This window comes from Kogia breviceps, chromosome 4 (assembly GCF_026419965.1).
Source record: "Kogia breviceps isolate mKogBre1 chromosome 4, mKogBre1 haplotype 1, whole genome shotgun sequence".
Taxonomy (NCBI): Eukaryota; Metazoa; Chordata; class Mammalia; order Artiodactyla; family Physeteridae; genus Kogia; species Kogia breviceps.
Genome location: NC_081313.1, coordinates 111,259,774 through 111,278,935, shown reverse-complemented (window position 1 = coordinate 111,278,935; position 19,162 = coordinate 111,259,774). Strand labels below are relative to the sequence as shown.

The window sequence follows — 19,162 nt, the reverse complement described above, 5'->3', positions numbered from 1 at the left end:
TGGTTTTCTCAGGGTATATGCCTAGTAGTGGGATTGTGAGGTCATATGGTAGTTCTATTTGTAGTTTTTTAAGGAACCTCCATACTGTTCTCCATAGTGGCTGTATCAATTTACATTCCCACCAGCAGTGCAAGAGGGTTCCCTTTTCTCCACACCCTCTCCAGCATTTATTGTTTCTAGAGTTTTTGATGATGGCCAATCTGACCTGTGTGAGATGATATCTCATTGTAGTTTTTTTTTTTTTTTTAACATCTTTATTTGAGTATAGCTGTTTTACAATAGTGTGTTAGTTTCTCCTTTACAACAAAGTGAATCAGTTATACATATACATATGTTCCCATAACTCTTCCCTCTTTAGTCAACCTCCCTCCCACCCTCCCTATCCCACCCCTCTAGGTGGTCACAAAGCACAGAGGTGCACTCCCTGTGCTATGCTGCAGCTTCCCACTAGCTATCTAATTTACATTTGGTAGTGTGTATATGTCCCTGCCACTCTCTCACATCGTCACAGCTTACCCTTCCCCCTCCCCATATCCTCAAGTCCATGCTCTAGTAGGTCTGTGTTTTATTCCCATCCTACCACTAATCTCTTCATGACATTTTTTTTTTTTAGATTCCATATATATGTGTTAGCATACGGTATTTGTTTTTATCCTTCTGACTTACTTCACTCTGTATGACAGACTCCAGGTCTATCCACCTCATTACAAATAACTCAGTTTCATTTCTTTTTATGGCTGAGTAATATTCCATTGTATATATGTGCCACATCTTCCTTATCCATTCATCTGTTGATGGACACTTAGGTTGCTTCCATGTCCTGGCTATTGTAAATAGAGCTGCAATGAACATTTTGGTACATGACTCTTTTTGAATTATGGTTTTCTCAGGGTATATGCCCAGTAGTGGGATTGCTGGGTCATATGGTAGTTCTATTTGTAGTTTTTTAAGGAACCTCCATACTGTTCTCAATAGTGGCTGTATGATTTTACATTCCCACCAACAGTGCAAGAGTGTTCCCTTTTCTCCACACCCTCTCCAGCATTTATTGCTTCTAGAGTTTTTGATGATGGCCAATCTGGCCAGTGTGAGATGATATCTCATTGTAGTTTTGATTTGCATTTCTCTAATGATTAATGATGTTGAGCATTCTTTCATATGTTTGTTGGCTATCTGTATATCTTCTTTGGAGAAATGTCTATTTAGTTCTTCTGCCCATTTTTGGATTGGGTTGTTTGTTTTTTTGTTATTGAGCTGCATGAGTTGCTTATAAATTTTGGAGATTAATCCTTTGTCAGTTGCTTCATTTGAAAATATTTTCTCCCATTCTGAGGGTTGTCTTTTGGTCTTGTTTATGGTATCCTTTGCTGTGCAAAAGCTTTTAAGCTTCATTAGATCCCATTTGTTTATTTTTGTTTTTATTTCCATTTCTATAGGAGATGGGTCAAAAAGGATCTTGCTGTGATTTATGTCATAGAGTGTTCTGCCTATGTTTTCCTCTAAGAGTTTGATAGTGTCTGGCCTTACATTTAGGTCTTTAACCCATTTTGGGTTTATTTTTGTGTATGGTGTTAGGGAGTGTTCTAATTTCATACTTCTACAGGTAGCTGTCCAGTTTTCCCAGCACCACTTATTGAAGAGGCTGTCTTTTCTCCACTGTGTTTCCTTCCCTCCTTTATCAAAGATAAGGTGACCATATGTGTGTGGGTTTATCTCTGGGCTTTCTATCCTGTTCCATTGATCTATATTTCTGTTTTTGTGCCAGTACCATACTGTCTTGATTACTGTGGCCTTGTACTATAGTCTGAAGTCAGGGAGCCTGATTCCTCCAGCTCCATTTTTCGTTCTCAAGATTGCTTTGGCTATTCGGGGTCTTTTGTGTTTCCATACAAATTGTGAAATTTTTTGTTCTAGTTCTGTAAAAAATGCCAGTGGTAATTTAATAGGGATTGCATTGAATCTGTAGATTGCTTTGGGTAATAGAATCATTTTCACTATGTTGATTCTTCCAATCCATGAACATGGTATATTTCTCCACCTATTTGTATCATCTTTAATTTCTTTCATCAATGTCTTACAGTTTTCTGCATACAAGTCTTTTGTCTCCTTAGGTAGGTTTATTCCTAGATATTTTATTCTTTTTGTTGCAATGGTAAATGGGAGTGTTTTCTTAATTTCACTCTCAGATTTTTCATCATTAGTGTGTAAGAATGCCAGAGATTTCTGTGCATTAATTTTGTATCCTGCTACTTTACCAAATTCATTGATTAGTTCTAGTAGTTTTCTGGTAGCATCCTTAGTATTCTCTATGTATAGTATCATGTCATCTGCAAACAGTGACAGCTTTACTTCTTCTTTTCCTATATGGATTCCTTTTATTTCTTTATTTTCTCTAATTGCTGTGGCTAGAACTTCCAAAACTAGGTTGAATAAGAGTGGTGAGAGTGGGCAACCTTGTCTTGTTCCTGATCTTAGTGGAAATGGTTTCAGTTTTTCACCATTGAGAACAATGCTGGCTGTGGGTTTGTCATATATTGCCTTTATTATATTGAGGAAAGTTCCCTCTATGCCTACTTTCTGCAGGGTTTTTATCATAAATGGGTGTTGAATTTTGTCAAAAGCTTTCTCTGCATCTATTGAGATGATCATATGGTTTTTCTCCTTCAGTTTGTTGATATGGTGTATCACGTTGATTGATTTGCGTATATTGAAGAATCCTTGCATTCCTGGAATAAACCCCACTTGATCATGGTGTATGATCCTTTTAATGTGCTGTTGGATTCTGTTTGCTAGTATTTTGTTGAGGGTTTTTGCATCTATGTTCATCAGTGATATTGGCCTGTAGTTTTCTTTCTTTGTGACGTCTTTGTCTGGTTTTGGTATCAGGGTGATGTTGGCCTCATAGAATGAGTTTGGGAGTGTTCCTCCCTCTGCTATCTTTTGGAAGAGTTTGAGAAGGATAGGTGTTAGCTCTTCTCTAAATGTTTGATAGAATTCGCCTGTGAAGCCATCTGGTCCTGGGCTTTTGTTTGTTGGAAGATTTTTAATCACAGTTTCAATTTCAGTGCTTGTGATTGGTCTGTTTATATTTTCTATTTCTTCCTGGTTCAGTCTTGGCAGGTTGTGCATTTCTAAGAATTTGTCCATTTCTTCCAGGTTGTCCATTTTATTGGCATAGAGTTGCTTGTAGTAATCTCTAATAATCTTTTGTATTTCTGCAGAGTCAGTTGTTACATCTCCTTTTTCATTTCTAATTCTATTGATTTGAGTCTTCTCCCATTTTTTCTTGATGAGTCTGGCTAATGGTTTATCAATTCTATTTATCTTCTCAAAGAACCAGCTTTTACTTTTATTGATCTTTGCTATTGTTTCCTTCATTTCTTTTTCATTAATTTCTGATCTGATCTTTATGATTTCTTTCCTTCTGCTAAATTTGGGGGTTTTTTGTTCTTCCTTCTCTAATTGCTTTAGGTGCAAAGTTAAGTTGTTTATTCGAGATGCTTCCTGTTTCTTAAGGTATGATTGTATTGCTATAAACTTCCCTCTTAGAACTGCTTTTGCTGTATCCCATAGGTTTTGGGTCGTCGTGTCTCCATTGTCATTTGTTTCTAAGTACTTTTTGATTTCCTCTTTGATTTCTTCAGTGATCACTTCGTTATTAAGTAGTGTATTGTTTAGCCTCCATGTGTTTGTATTTTTTTACAGATTTTTCCTGTAATTGATATCTAGTCTCATAGTGTTGTGGTCAGAAAAGATACTTGATAAGATTTCAATTTTCTTAAATTTGCCAAGGCTAGATTTGTGACCCAAGATATGATCTATCCTGGAGAATGTTCCATGGGCACTTGAGAAAAATGTGTATTCTGTTGTTTTTGGATGGAATGTCATATAAATATCAAGTAAATCCATCTTGTATAATGTATCATTTAAAGCTTGTGTTTCCTTATTTATTTTCATTTTGGATGATCTGTCCATTGGTGACAGTGGGGTGTTAAAGTCCCCTACTATGATTGTGTTACTGTTGATTTCCCCTTTTATGGCTGTTAGTATTTGCCTTATGTATTGAGGTGCTCCTATGTTGGGTGCATAAATATTTACAATTGTTATATCTTCTTCATGGATCGATCCCTTGATCATTATGTAGTGTCCTTCTTTGTCTCTTGTAATAGTTTTTATTTTAAAGTCTATTTTGTCTGATATGAGAATTGCTACTCCAGCTTTCTTCTGATTTCCATTTGCATGGAATATCTTTTTCCATCCCCTCACTTTCAGCCTGTAAGTGTCCCTAGGTCTGAAGTGGGTCTCTTGTAGACAGCATATATATGGGTCCTGTTTTTGTATCCATTCAGCCAGTCTGTGTCTTTTGGTGGGAGCATTTAATCCATTTACATTTAAGGTAATTATTGATATGTGCGTTCCTATTACCATTTACTTAATTGTTTCGGGTTGTTCTTGTAGGTCTTTTCCTTCTCTTATGTTTCTTGCTTAGAGAAGTTCCTTTAGCATTTGTTGTAAAGCTGGTTTGGTGGTGCTGAACTCTCTCAGCTTTTGCTTGTCTGTAAAGGTTTTAATTTCTCCATCAAATCTGAATGAGATCCTTGCTGGGTAGAGTAATCTTGGTTGTAGGTTTTTTTCCTTCATCACTTTAAATATGTCCTGCCACTCCCTTCTGGCTTGTAGAGTTTCTGCTGAAAGATCAGATGTTAGCCTTATGGGGATTCCCTTGTGTGTTATTTATTGTTTTTCCCTTGCTGCTTTTAATATGTTTTCTTTGTATTTAATTTTTAACAGTTTGATTATTATGTGTCTTGGCGTGTTTATCCTTGGGTTTATCCTGTATGGGACTCTCTGTGCTTCCTGGACTTGGTTGACTATTTCCTTTCCTATATTAGGGAAGTTTTCAACTATAATCTCTTCAAATATTTTCTCAGTCCCTTTCTTTTTCTCTTCTTCTTCTGGGACCCCTATGATTCGAATGTTGGTGCGTTTAATGTTGTCCCAGAGATCTCTGAGACTGTCCTCAGTTCTTTTCATTCTTTTTTCTTTCTTCTGCTCTGCAGTATTTATTTCCACTATTTTATCTTCCAGGTCACTTTTCCGTCCTTCTGCCTCAGTTATTCTGCTACTGATCCCGTCTAGAGTATTTTTCATTTCATTTATTGTGTTGCTCATCGTTACTTGCTTCCTCTTTATTTCGTCTAGGGCCTTGTTAACTGTTTCTTGCAATTTGTCTATTCTATTTCCAAGATTTTGCATCATCTTCACCATCATTATTCTAAATTCTCTTTCAGGTAGATTGGCTATTACCTCTTCATTTGTTAGGTATGGTGTGTTTTTATCTTGCTCCTTCATCTGCTGTGTGTTTTTCTGTCTTCTCTTTTTGCTTATCTTACTGTGTTTGGGGGTCTCCTTTTTGCAGGCTGCAGGTTCGTAGTTCCCGTTGTTTTTGGTGGCTGTCCCCAGTGGCTGAGGTTGGTTCAGTGGGTTGAGCAGGTTTCCTGGTTGGGGGCACCAGTGCCCCTGTTCTGGTGGATGAGGCTGGATCCCGTCTCCCTGGTGGGCAGGTCCACGTCTGGGGGAGTGTATGGGGATGTCGGTAGCCTTACTGTGATTCTAGGCCGCCTCTCTGCTAATGGATGGGGCTGTAGACCTGTCTTGCTCTTTGTTGGGGATAGGGTGTCCAGCACTGTTTGTTGCTGGTCCTTGAGTGAATCTGGGTCTTGGTGTTGAGATGGAGATCTCTGGGAGATTTTCGCCGTTTGATATTACGTGGAGCTGAGAGGTCTCTTGTGGACCAGTGTCCTGACGTTAGTTCTCCCACCTCAGAGACACAGCCTTGACACCTGGCTGGAGTGCCAAGAGCCTTTAATCCACACGGCTCAAAACAAAAGGGAGAAAAAATAGAAAGTCAAGAAAGGAAGGAAGAAAGGAAGAAGGGAGAGAAGGAAGGAAGAAAGGAAGGGAGGGAGGAAGAAAGGAAGGGAGGGAGGAAGGAAGGAAGGGAGGAAGGAAGGAGGGAATAAAGAGAGGAAGGGAGGGAGGAAGAAAGGAAGGGAGGAAGGAAGGGGGGAATAAAGAAAGGAAGGGAGGGAGGAAGAAAGGAAGGGAGGAAGGAAGGAGGGAATAAAGAAAGGAAGGGAGGGAGGAAGAAAGGAAGGGAGGAAGGAAGGAGGGAATAAAGGAAGGAAGGGAGGAAGGAAGGAAGGAGGGAAATAGGAAAGAAAGGAGGGAAGAAAGGAAGAAAGAAAGGGGAGAAGACAAAATAAAGTAGGGTAAAATACAGTTATTAAAATAACAAAATAATTATTAAGAAGAAAAATTTCTATTAAAGAAAAAAATTAAAAGACCAAAAAAAAAAAAAAAAGGTCGGTCTAACCTCAGGACAAATGGTGAAAACAAAGCGACACAGACAAAATCTCACACAGCAGCATCCACATACACACTCACAAAAAGAAAAAAGGGTAAAATAATAGTATATCTTGCTCCCAAAGTCCACTTCCTCAACCTGGGATATTTCACTGTCTATTCAGGTTTTCCACAGATGCAGGGCACTTCAAGCTGACTGTGGAGCTTTAACCCGCTGTTTCTGAGGCTGCTGGGAGGGACCTCCCCCTCTCTTTGTTCGCACAGCTCCTGGGGCTCAGCCCTGGACCTGGCCCCGCCTCTGCGCGCAGGTCTTCCGAAGGCGTCTGCTCTTCGCTCAGAGAGGGCGGGGTCAAAGGAGCAGCATTAATGGAGCAGCTGATTTGTGGTCTCTGGCTCACTCAGGCGGGGGGCCGGGGGGGGCGGGGGAGCGGCACGGATGTGGGGCGAGTCCGCGGCGGCAGAGGCCGGCGTGACGCTGCACCGGCCCGAGGCGCGCCGCGCGTTTTCCCGGGGAAGCAGTCCCAGGATCCCGGGACCCCGGCACTGGCGGGCTGCACAGGCTCCCGGGAGGGGCGGTGTGGAGAGTGACCTGTGCTCGCACACAGGCCTCTTGGTGGCGGCAGTAGCAACCCTAGCGTCCCACACCCATCTCTACTCTCCGTGCCAACAGCCGCAGCTCGCGCCCGTTTCTGGAGCTCCTTTATGTGGTGTCCTTAATTCCCTTTCCTCGCGCCCCAGGAAGCGAAGAGGCAAGAAAAAGTCTCTTGTCTCTTCGGCAGCTCCGCGCCCGTTTCTGGAGCTCCTTTAAGCGGCGCGCTTAAACCCCTCTCCTCGCGCAGCAGGAGGTAAAGAGGGAAGAAAAGGTCTCTTGCCTCTTCGGCAGCTCCAGACTTCTCCCGAACTCCCTCCCGGCCAGCCGTGGTACGCTAACCCCTTCAGGCTGTTTTCACTCTGCCAACTCCAGACCTTTCCCTGGGATCCGCCCGAGGCTCAGTTCCCAGCCCCCGCCCGCCATGTCGGGTGAGCAGTCAAGCCTCTCGGGCTGGTGAGTGCTGATCGGCACCGATCCTGATCCTGATCCTCCGTGCGGGAATCTCTCCGCTTTGCCCTCCGCACCCTGTGGCTGCGCTCTCCTCCGAGGCTCTGAAGCTTCCCCCTCCGCCACCCGCAGTCTCCGCCCGCGAAGGGGCTTCTAGTGTGTGGGAACCTTTCCTCCTTTACGGCTCCCTCCCACTGGTGCAGGTCCCGTCCCTATTCTTTTGTCTCTGTTTATTCTTTTTTTCTTTTGCCCTACCCAGGTACGTGGGGAGTTTCTTGCCATTTGGGAGGTCTGAGGGCTTCTGGCAGCGTTCGGTGGGTGTTCTATAGGAGAAGTTCCACGTGTAGATGTATTTCTGATGTCTCTGTGAGGAGGAAGGTGATCCCCGCGTCTTACTCTTCCGCCATCTTCTCGCTCCCCCCTCACTGTAGTTTTGATTTGCATTTCTCTAATGATTAATGATGTTGAGCATTCTTTCATGTGTTTGTTGGCTATCTGTATATCTTCTTTGGAGAAATGTCTATTTAGTTCTTCTGCCCGTTTTTGGATTGGGTTGTTTGTTTTTTCGTTATTGAGCTGCCTGAGTTGCTTATAAATTTTGGAGATTAATCCTTTGTCAGTTGCTTCATTTGAAAATATTTTCTCCCATTCTGAGGGTTGTCTTTTGGTCTTGTTTATGGTATCCTTTGCTGTGCAAAAGCTTTTAAGTTTCATTAGATCCCATTTGTTTATTTTTGGTTTTATTTCCATTTCTCTGGGAAGTGGGTCAAAAAGGATCTTGCTGTGATTTATGTCATAGAGTGTTCTGCCTATGTTTTCCTCTAAGAGTTTGATAGTGTCTGGCCTTACATTTAGGTCTTTAACCCATTTTAGTTTATTTTTGTGTGTGGTGTTAGGGAGTGTTCTAATTTCACACTTTTACAGGTAGCTGTCCAGTTTTCCCAGACTTTTTAATGATAGCCATTCTGACCGGTGTGTAGTGGTATCTCATTGCAGTTTTGATTTGCATTTCTATAGTAATTAGCAATGTTGCTGGCTCCGTTTTAGAGCTCTCTTAGCGATATCAATTCTATTTTGATTTTCCTTTCACAAATCTTCCATAGTCTGTCCTCTGTCAGAATGATTCACTTTCCTTCTCCATGCAGAATATACTCTTCCCCTTTGAAGATTCCCCCCAAAGTCTTATCCAATCATGGCATAATTTCCAAAATCCAGGATCATGTATGCTACATAAAATCCACGTGTAGCACTTCTTGATCTGGAGACCTAATGAACAAAAAAGACAGGTGATCTGCTTCCCACACACCCAGCATACCGTGGTGAAACAAGGATAGCATAATAGGATAGCATCATAGCAATAAATATTCCCTTTCAAAATAGACTAGCCACCTAGTCTGTTGTCTGTAATATAACATTATTATCTGTAATAATTCTGAAATCCTGCTGGGCAGAAACGTTGCCTGGGATTGCCACTCTGGGACGGGGAGTGTTCCTCGATTAGACCACAGTTCTCCTCCCTAGAAATGATGCTCCAGTTCCTTATTTTCTCCAGCTCTCAACTCTACCATCTAGGTTCTTGGCTCTGCCCTCTGAGATGAGCTTCCTTTTCCATCACACTCTGTGGCTACTTCTAAAGAAATGGTCTATGTTCGTGGCTCAGTAGTTTTCTCAGCCTGCTTCCTGGCTATAGAAAGTTAAGGATCAGAGACCTTTTTGCAGTTTGGACAGTCTTGGTTCCTTTTAGCCCAGCCTGGCAGCACTTTTATTAGTACAACTCACGTTAACAACATTGTAGAGTTTCTCTATATGTTGTGATTTCCCACTTCATGCTTAAAAAGCCACTCCCATTTCACCATTATTTCAATGTGCACCTCTCTCTAAACTTACTGCTATGTTGAGATTAGGCTTCTGTGGGATCTTGCCCTTAAGCTTCCTAAAGCCCATTTGTTCATCTGGGAAGTTCTACCAGACAGTGCATTAATTCTTTTACATGTCTTAACAAAAGACCTTATAGCTACACACTGATTTGATTGATGGTCCTGGGCTTCATTATTTTTAACAGCTTTATGGGGAATAATTGACATACAGTAAAGTGCACATATTTGAAATCTACGTTTTGACATACGTATATACCCACGACACCATCACCACACTCAAGATGAGGGACATATCCATCATGTCCCAAAACATTTTTGGGACACTTTGTGTTTCTTCCCTCCCACCCATGCTAGCCCCTGCTCCATCCTACACAAACACCTTCTGCTCTGCTCTATAGGTTAGTTTGTATTGAACAAATGGAATATAGTTACATTTCCTAGAATTTTAGATAAATGGAATGATACAGTATGTACTACTTTTTGTTTAGGTTCTCTTACTTATCATACTTATCTTGAAATCATCCATATTGCTGCATTTATCAATACTTTATTCATCTTTTTTGGTGAGCAGTTTTTCATTCTATGGATATAGTAAAATTTGTTTACCTATTCACCTCTTAATAAATATTTTGGTTGTTTTCAGTTTGTGGCTATTACACAGAAAGCTGCAGTGACTATTCAAGTACAAGTCTGTGAGTGGACATGTGCTTTCATTTCTCCCAGTTAAATACCTAGGAATGGAGTGACTGGGGCATACGATAGGTATATATTTAACTTTTTAAGAAACTGCCACACTATTTCCCGAAATAGCTGTACAGTTTCATATTCCTACCAGCAGCCTAAGAGTTCCAGTGGCTCCACATCCTCACCAACATTTGGTATATAACAGTCTTTTTTATTTTAGCCATTTTATCGGTGTGACGTTGATTTGCATTTCCCTAATGACTAAAGATGTCGAATATTTTTTCAAGTGCTTAATTACCAACCATGTATCTTCTTTCATATATGTCTGGTCAAATATTTTGGCCATTTTAAAATTGAATTGTTTGAGAGTTTGTACTGAGAATACTTTCTATATTGTGGGTACAAGTCCTCTATCAGATATATGATTTCCAAATATTTTCTCCTAGTCTGCTGCTTGTCTTTTTATTCTTTTAACAATGATTTAGCAGATCAGAAGCTCTTATTTTGATGAAGTTCACTTTGTTCTTTTAAGGATCATATGTTTACCATTGAATTTACGATCTTTGCCCTCCAGGGTCCCTGCACATCTTGTCACTACCACCCGTTTCAATCTGCCCAATCAGTCTTAACCTGGATCCTCACTTCTTTAGACTGGCTCACCAACAATATAAATGAAACTCTCTAGTACTGTATTATTAACCTCTCATAGCACAACAATGATGTGTCATTACCTTTAAAAAAATCACAGTCAGAGAGAGGATGGGGAGAAATAGTGTTTTGAGAGAAAGTACTTTCTTCCCACCTTCAAAATAGAACTAAGATTCAGTGATTTTAAGGAAACTGGTTAAGGTCACAAAGGTGATTTGTTCTTTTCAGGATCATATATTTACCACTGTATCTAAGATCTTTGCACATCCAAGGTCATGGAGATTTTCTGCTATGTTTTCTTCTAGAAATTTTGTAGATTTATGTTTCACATTCGGATCTATGATCCTTTTGGTTTTTATTTTTTTGTATGGTGCATGGTATGGATCAAAGTTCTTTTCATTTTTATGTATTGATTGATTGCATATGAATATTTAATTGTCCCAGCCCATTTTCAGAAAGACTATCCTTTATCCAGTGAGTTGCCTTTGCACCTATGTCAAAAATCAATTCACTGGCAAGAACACTTCTGGACTGGCAGAGTAGGACCTTTGAAAACCTACTCCTTCATAAAAGCAATGAGAATACTGGTAAAAAACTTTCAAGATTAACTTTTTCAGAGCTCTGGAAATTAGCCAAAGTCTTGCAACGATATGAGGAATATTTATTAAGGAAAAACAGCTGAATCTCGGTAAAGCAACCTTTCTTGTGTTTTAACTTACTCTATCCCCGCCCCCTTTTTACATCCTATCCTTTGGGAGCAGGACTTAGGCTGCAGCTCAAATGCCTGGGAGCCTGAGATGGAGAAGGCTGTGGTTGTCAGAGTAGAGCATATAGGTCCTCAGTAGTGTGGGCATCTTGTGAGTTGTGCTTGTAGCTGGACACAGGCGTCATGTGGGAAGGTGGTGAGAGGAGGCCTGAGAAGGGGCAGGACCCAGATCTTGTGCAACTAGATATACCAGGCCAGGATGTGGGCCTTTTTCTTGAGCTTACTGGGGAGCTATTTCTGACTTTTAAACTGAGAAATCAGAGCAGCTCAGTCTCGCACTTCAGAAGTCCCTCTGGTTGCTTTGGGGAGATTCGCATAGGGCAGGGAGTAGGTGGGGCTCACCTTCCCTGAGTGAGAGTCACGGTTGAGAGCAGAGGCACTGGGGCCCTCAGCATTACTGCTTGATCTGGGGCTTATCTCCTCTGGACTTGCCTTGTTATCAAAGCATGAGGGTGGATATCTGAGATACGTCATACCAGGATCCTTTTCTTTTCCAGAGGCTCAGTAGAAACCTGGCTGAAGGGAAGCAGGGGGACCTAGTGTGTCCTCAGATGCACTCTGACTGGTGCTGTCAGGTGGAGCTGCTCAGAGAGCAGGGCACACCCCTGCCCTTCCTGACCCCAGACCATGACAGGACTGTTCCCTGGCTGAAGGATGTCCCACTGCACAATTCCTGCTGTCTCTCCTGTGAATTCCCAGAAAGCATTGTCCTCCGAAGCACTTTTGTCTTCAGCAGGAACAGGTCAGACTGTGAAGATGGACTCAAGGCAGACAAGCCTCCCGGTGTGCAGGGTGGCCGCCTAGAACCTCACTTCCCACGCTCAGTCTTTGCTTCGGGACTCTCATCTGCCCCGCCCACTCTCCGGGGAGGATGGCCCTGAGTGGCTGACCTCCACCCTTGGGAATGTGTATTTAGAGGAGGAACCCGGGAAGGGTCAGCTGTGTCCAGCCCTGGTAGGTGACCTCAGGCGGTTGAAGAAGCGATTTGGGAACGGATTTTTCTGGTGCCCCTTAAATCCTATGTGAGGTGGGCAATTATGCCACCTATGTGAGGCTCTAATCATTAAAGTATCCTGAATTGTGATGCTAATAGAAAATTTGTTAAGTGGAAATGAATTTTTAATATCATAATTCTACTTTTCCTCTTCATCGGATTCATTTTCTTTCTAGATGTCACTTCATAAGAATGAATGAAACTTGGAAACATTTCTTGCCCTTTCTGCTTGTGACATATTTAGTTAGATTTCATCACATCTTGGAATTTTTCAGGACTTGTTAAAAGTGGCACTCCCAATGGGCCATGCTGATTTATTTTAGTGACAAGTGACCCCATCCCCAAGCCTCACCTCCAGGTTGATGAGGCCAGAAGGCAGAGCATCCAGGACTTGGCAGGGCTGGTGATGTCACCCAAGTGGGGTCCAAGTATCTCCAGACCTGGCCAGTCTTTGGCTACTGATGAGGTCATGTTAGCAGCATAACCCGGATGTCCAAAGGTCTTATGCATCCCCAGCTGCTTGGGCCCTTGGCCCTTCCTGAATGTTTTGGAAAGTCTCCAGGAGTATCTCTTGGGCTCACAGACTAGTTTGTGCCTGCAGCTCCCTGAGCCTGCAGGAGGCAGAGCTGCATGGTGTCTGTGGTGGAGGGGAGACATCACTTTTCACTTCTTCAAATACCAGCCTGCAGGCATACTAGCACTTAGTGAAACAAATCTACATTTTTACTTATAATCCTCCCCTGAACTAAAAGGTATGGAGACAGTCTCATTTACTCATATCCACGTGGCTCTCTTCAGAATCTCCCCTACTCTCTGACCCCTGCAGCTCTGTCTTCTTGTAAGATGAGTGGTTTGGGGCTACCTCAGTCCCTGGTGCGATAGAGTTGTATAGAACCCCACCCCAGCCCATCAAGATGCCTGCAGTGACTGACGCTGCACAGGGAGCCCACCTCAGAAGTAAGATACAGTGGGTGGCCTACAAGTACATTAAGATGTTGAAAATCTTACACCTAAGTTTCAGTTACAAGCTTAGCACCTGCTGGTCCTGTCACAAGGAGACCCTCGGCCAGTCATGGGTTCACGTGCCACAAATGTGCGAGTGAGAAGCGTTAGCAGGCATGAAATGTGAGGATGAGTCCCTAGTTTAATCAAATGTATTGAGTCACTACTGAATCTCATTTATTCATTCAACAAATATTTGTTAAGTGTCTACTGCATGCCAAGTAATGTTACTAAGCGAACAGAGGTAGCAGTGAACAAAACAGTTAAAAATCTCTGCCCTAGTGGAGTTTATATTCTAGAAGAAGGAAAAGATAAAGTACAATATAAATTATGTTAGATGACAAGAAATGTGAAGGAAGATGCAGCAGGGAAGGGAGAGCAGGCTAGAAGTGAGGATGCTATGGCTGCAGTTGTCGGGATGATGCTGGAGCAAGAACCTTGCAGATATATGGCCAAGAGCATCCCCGCCAAAGGAACAGTCAGCACAAAGGTCCTGGGGTGGAAACAGACCTGGTGAGTTTGAGAAACAAATGCCCTCAGCTGGAGTTGAGGGAGTCAGGGAAGAGTTGTAGGAGGTGAGGTCAAAGGGAGTTTTATGGACCATTTTAACAGGACTTTGTTTTTTAAAAAACTTTATTTTATTCAAGTATTTTATTCACAGAGAAGTGATTCAGTTATACATGTTCTTTTTCATATTCTTTTCTATTATGGTTTATCACAGGATACTGAATATAGTTCCCTGTGCTATACAGTAGGACCTTGTTGTTTACCCATTTTCTATACAAAATTTGCATCTGCTAATCCCAAACTCCCAACCCATCCCTCCCACACCCACTCCCCCTTGGCAACCACAAGTCTGTTCTCTATATCTGTGAGTCTGTTTCATAGGTAAGTTAATCCGTGTCGTATTTTTAGATTCCACATATAAGTGATATTGTATGGTATTTGTCTTTCTCTTTCTGACTTATTTCATTTAGTTTGATAATCTCTAGGTCCATCCATGTTGCTGCAAATGGCATTATTTCATTCTTTTTATGGCTGAGTAGTATTCCATTGTGTGTGTGTGTGTATATATATATATATATATATATATATATATATATATATATATATATAATCTTCTTTATCCATTCTTCTGTCAATGGACATATGGACATTTAGGTTGTTTCCATGTCTTGGCTATTGTGAATGGTGCTGCTATGAATCTTTTTGAGTTATAGTTTTGTCTGGGTATATGCCCAGGAGTGGAATTGCTGGATCATATGGCAACTCTGTTTTTAGTTTTTTGAGGAACCTCCATACTGTTTTCCATAGTGGCTTTAGCAATTTACATTCCCACCAACAGTGTAGGAGGGTTCCCTTTTCTCTGCACCCTCTCCAAAGTTTACTATTTGTAGATGTTAAATCATGGCCATTTCTGATCAGTGTGAGGTGGTACCTCATTGTAGTTTTGATTTGCATTTCTCTAATAATTAGTGATGTTTAGTATCTTTTTCATGTGCCTGTTGGCCATCTGTACAAATAGGACTTTGCTTTGACACTGGGAGGTCATGGAGAGTTTAGAGCATTGAAATGGTATGACTCTCTTTATCTTTTCAAAACATCATTCTAGCTGTGGTGTTCAAATTAGACTATAGGAGGGCAAGATCAGAATCAGGGAGAAGATCAGTGCAAAAAATGTAGGCAAGCCACAATGGTAGCTTGGACCAGAGTAATAATGATGGTGGAGATGATAACACATGGTCACATTCTGGACAAATTTTGAAGATGGGGCCAGTAGAACTTAGCTGATGGATTGGAAGCGGACTGTGAGAGAAAAAGCAGAAGGAAGGATAACTGCTAGGCTTTTGCCCTGAGAAACCAGCACACAGTGCTGCCCTTTGCTGAGAAGGAAAAAGTGGGGGAGGAGCAGGTTTGCAGAAAATTGGGGATTAGGTTTTGGACATGCTCAGCTTGCAATGCCTGTGAGAAACCAAGTGCAGATATTAAATGGGCATTTAGCCATGTGAGCTGAGGACACAGGGGTGGAGACAGAAAAGGGAATCATCAACATTTTGTTGGTGTATATGGCCAGGAGATTAGAGCAGAATAGAATTCAGATATTGGGGAAATCATGACACTTTAAACATACATCTGCAGCAGTGTTTTCAGCACATAAAGGACCTTACTTAAGTTACCCTTTTCAATATGGGAACAACTTTCTTAATTTCTATTCAGTTTCTTTGTCCAATTGTCTGTTTTGATTCTGAATAAAAGGGAAAAAAGTTTTCACTGTTAAAAAAAGGTGATTAACATAGAATTGCCTTGGACAGGAATAAAGACGCAGATGTAGAGAATGGATCTGAGGACATGGGAAAGGGGAAGTGCAAGCTGCGACGAAGTGAGAGAGTGGCATGGACTTATATATACTACCAAATGTAAAATAGATAGCTGGTGGGAAGTAGCTGCATAGCACAGGGAGATCAGCTCAGTGCTTTGTGACCACCTAGAGGGGTGGGATAGGGAGGGTGGGAGGGAGATGCAAGAGGGAGGAGATATGGGGATATATGTATATGTATAGCTGATTCACTTTGATATAAACAGAAACTAACATACCATTGTAAAGCAATTATACTCCAATAAAGATGTTTTAAAAAAACAACAACATAGAATTGCCTCAAAATCAGATTCAAACTGTGATCCCCACTTGAGGTGTTTCAGGGAGGAGAACAGCCCAGGAAAAATGGCATCGTATGAGACGGTGCTTCTGTGCAGTCATGAAAGAGGGCTAAAGCTACCAGGGTTCTGGAAATAGACTTTTTTTTTTTTTTAAACAGTGAACAGTTGAGAAAAAGCTTTTAGCGTTTTAAATGTCCTTTAACCATGGATATTTATTTCTGTGAACTGATTTACATATAATTAGAATACCTACAGGTTCTAAGGGGAAAATACTTCCTTATTCTGAGCTATAGAAATACAATGTTGGAGGTTTTTCAGACAATAGGGAACAATAAAATAGGAGAAAAGTATCAGAGTTCAATTTCTTTTATAATTCACCAATATTTTCAAGGTTTCCAAATAGATTTTTTAAAACTAGCTATAGGGAGGTAGTTCTAGATTTTCCATCAATTTTCTAATTAAAACAGGAATTGGAAGAAAAAAGAGGACTTTGTTCACTGAAATGATTCTGTACATTGAAGATGCTAACATGAATTCCATAATAGTATAATATAATATCTGAGCAGCTTGGCTGGTTCACTTGCAGATGAGATGCTGCTGCATCTTACAAGCTATTTCTTTAGTGATTATCTTTTTTTTTTTTTTGGTAATTGGCACAAGAGATATGATATGTAGGACACTCCCACACCTGACTTTCCTACTGGGGACTTTGGCCGGTATAAAGCCAGTGAGGTCAGGGTCTAGAGAAAATACCACACCTGAGCAGCCATGGTCCCGAGTGACCAGGTGTGTGGTGCCATTGGATTCTGTCGCAGCCCAGCTCTGCAGGTTTCCAGTAGAGTTGCCTCCCTGGACATAGGGAGCAAAGGGCTGTGCAGAGGCATGGCTGTGCTCACTTGCTCTGCATTTCTTTGCTGGCTGGGTGTTTTCAGATGTGAATACAGAGGAGGAGGAAGAGACCCTTGCAGCCCCCTCTGCTATGTGCCCCAGGTCAGCCAGATGTTCTGGAGTCCACTACATCTAACTCCTGACTTTGCTTCCAGAAGAGGCTTTCTGGGCTGTAAGTCCCAGTTCTTTTCACTCACAGAAGTGAAGCTGCTTTCCCAGTCCAACTTGCACACCAGAACAAACCTGGACCCCATGGTGACAGATCAAGCTGGGATGGAGGCGCTGAGAAAGCCATTCTCAGGGGATTAAGCCCTGTGGCAAAGGCATTTGTTCTTTCTCAGAGCCCAGGTGCTCCCTTGTGTTCCTCAGACCTTGCGGTCAGGTGCTGGGCTATGTCTAGTTCTGGCCAGTGGGCTGTGAATGAAAGCAGTGAGTGTCACTTCCAGGCCCAGGCATTTAAAAGCGGGTGAATGTCATCAAGGAAATTAAGACAATGCATAATGAAATACTACTACACATCTATTAGAATGGCCAAAACTGGGGACACTGACAGCACCAAATGCTGAGTTCTCATTCATTGCTGGTAGGAATGCAAAATGGTTTAGCCACTTTGGAAGACAGTTAGGCAGTTTCCTACAAAACTAAACATACACATACCATACTATCCAGCAATCACACTCCGTGGTATTTACCCAAAGGATTTGAAAACTTATGTCTATACAAAAATCTGCACACATGTGTTTACAGAAACTTTATCCATAATTGTGAAAAGCTGGAAACAACCAAGATGTCCTTCTGTGGGTGAATGGATAACTATGGTACATCCAGACAATGGAATATGAATCAGTGCTAAAAAGAAATGAGGTATCAAGCCATGAAAAGACATGGAGGAGCTTTAAATGCATATTACTAAAATCTGAAAAGGGTACCTATTGTATGGTCTCAACTATATGACGTTCTGGAAGAGGCAACACTATGGAGAAAGAAAAATATCAGTGTTTGCCAGTGACTGGGGAGGAGAGATGAATAGGTAGAGTACATAGGATTTTTAGGGCAGTGAAAATACTATGTATGATACTATAATGATGGATACACATCATTATGCAATGGTCCAAACCCATAGAATATCCAATATCAAGAGTGAACCAGAATGTTAACTATGGATTTTGAGCGATTATGATGTGTCAATGTAGGTTCATCAATTGTAACTAAGGTACCACTCTGGTGGGAGATGTTGATAATGGGGGAGGCTCTGCATGTGTGTGGGTAGGGAGTATACGGGAAGTCACTGTACCTTCCCCTCAATTTTGCTGTGAACCTAAAATTGCTTTAAAAAATAAAATCTTAACATGAAAGAAAGGAAGGAAAGAGAGAAGGAAAGTAGGAAGGAAGGGAGGAAGAGAGGAAAGGAGGGAAGTGGGTGGAGTTCTTTATTCCCTCCTCTCTTCCTGCAGTAACAAGATGGAAGAGGATGGGATTGATTCCTGAGTCATCCTGAAATGAGGCCTGACCAAACCTCGCTAGAAATCTGATGAGAATGAGAAATATATGTTTGTTGGGTTAAGCCATTTAAGGGTTTAAGTGTTACTGCATCATAGCAGAGCCTACGCTAACTAAAACAACTCTTTTCTCATAGCCACTCATACTTCATGGAGTCTTCATCACTGGTGTGGTTTGGGCCCAGGAGGACATATGTTTCAGAGAAGGAGCTTCAAGCTGCTTTGTTTGGGACCATGATTACCCTGCATGTTGATGACAGATTTCCCAAGTGATGGTAACCAGATGGGTGCTGGAGTCAACCTCTTAGCTCTGGCCAGGTGGGTGCACAGGTATGCCGATGTTATTCACTTTTCATAATTTGCATGAAGTTAAAGTGATCTCAATCCTAATCAAGGAGACATGATCTTCAGTAGAAAGAACAACATCTCATATAAAATTCTGTGTATTGGGTCATCTTTCATCTACCTTTGAAATGATTCATGACTCTCTAAGCTAATAGAACACATTGCTGAAATAAAACGATTTGTCCAAGCAAATAAAAACCCTGACAGAGTTACTGTATGGCATTTCCTAGGGAGCTATAACTGTGATAGCTAGTTCACTGAGAACTAAGTAGAAAACCCAAATACTGACAAAGCTGCAAAGGAGAAATGAATCATCATTGTGGGGAGTCTGTGCCAGGAAGCACTCCGAGGTCATAAAATATATGGACTCTCAGTGCAAGAGGACTTCAGCAGGCA

The 19,162-nt window shown here is 41.6% G+C and overlaps 1 long non-coding RNA gene across 1 annotated transcript in view; it reads left to right on the top strand.

Moving 5' to 3' along the window:
- Positions 1-18,739, top strand: part of LOC131754422 (uncharacterized) — a 253,397-nt gene extending 234,658 nt beyond the window's left edge. Inside the window, exon 3 of the long non-coding RNA XR_010840232.1 lies at positions 18,559-18,739. This is a non-coding gene — a long non-coding RNA (uncharacterized lncRNA). The remainder of the gene's footprint in view (positions 1-18,558) is intronic.
- The last annotated feature ends 423 nt before the right edge of the window (positions 18,740-19,162 follow it).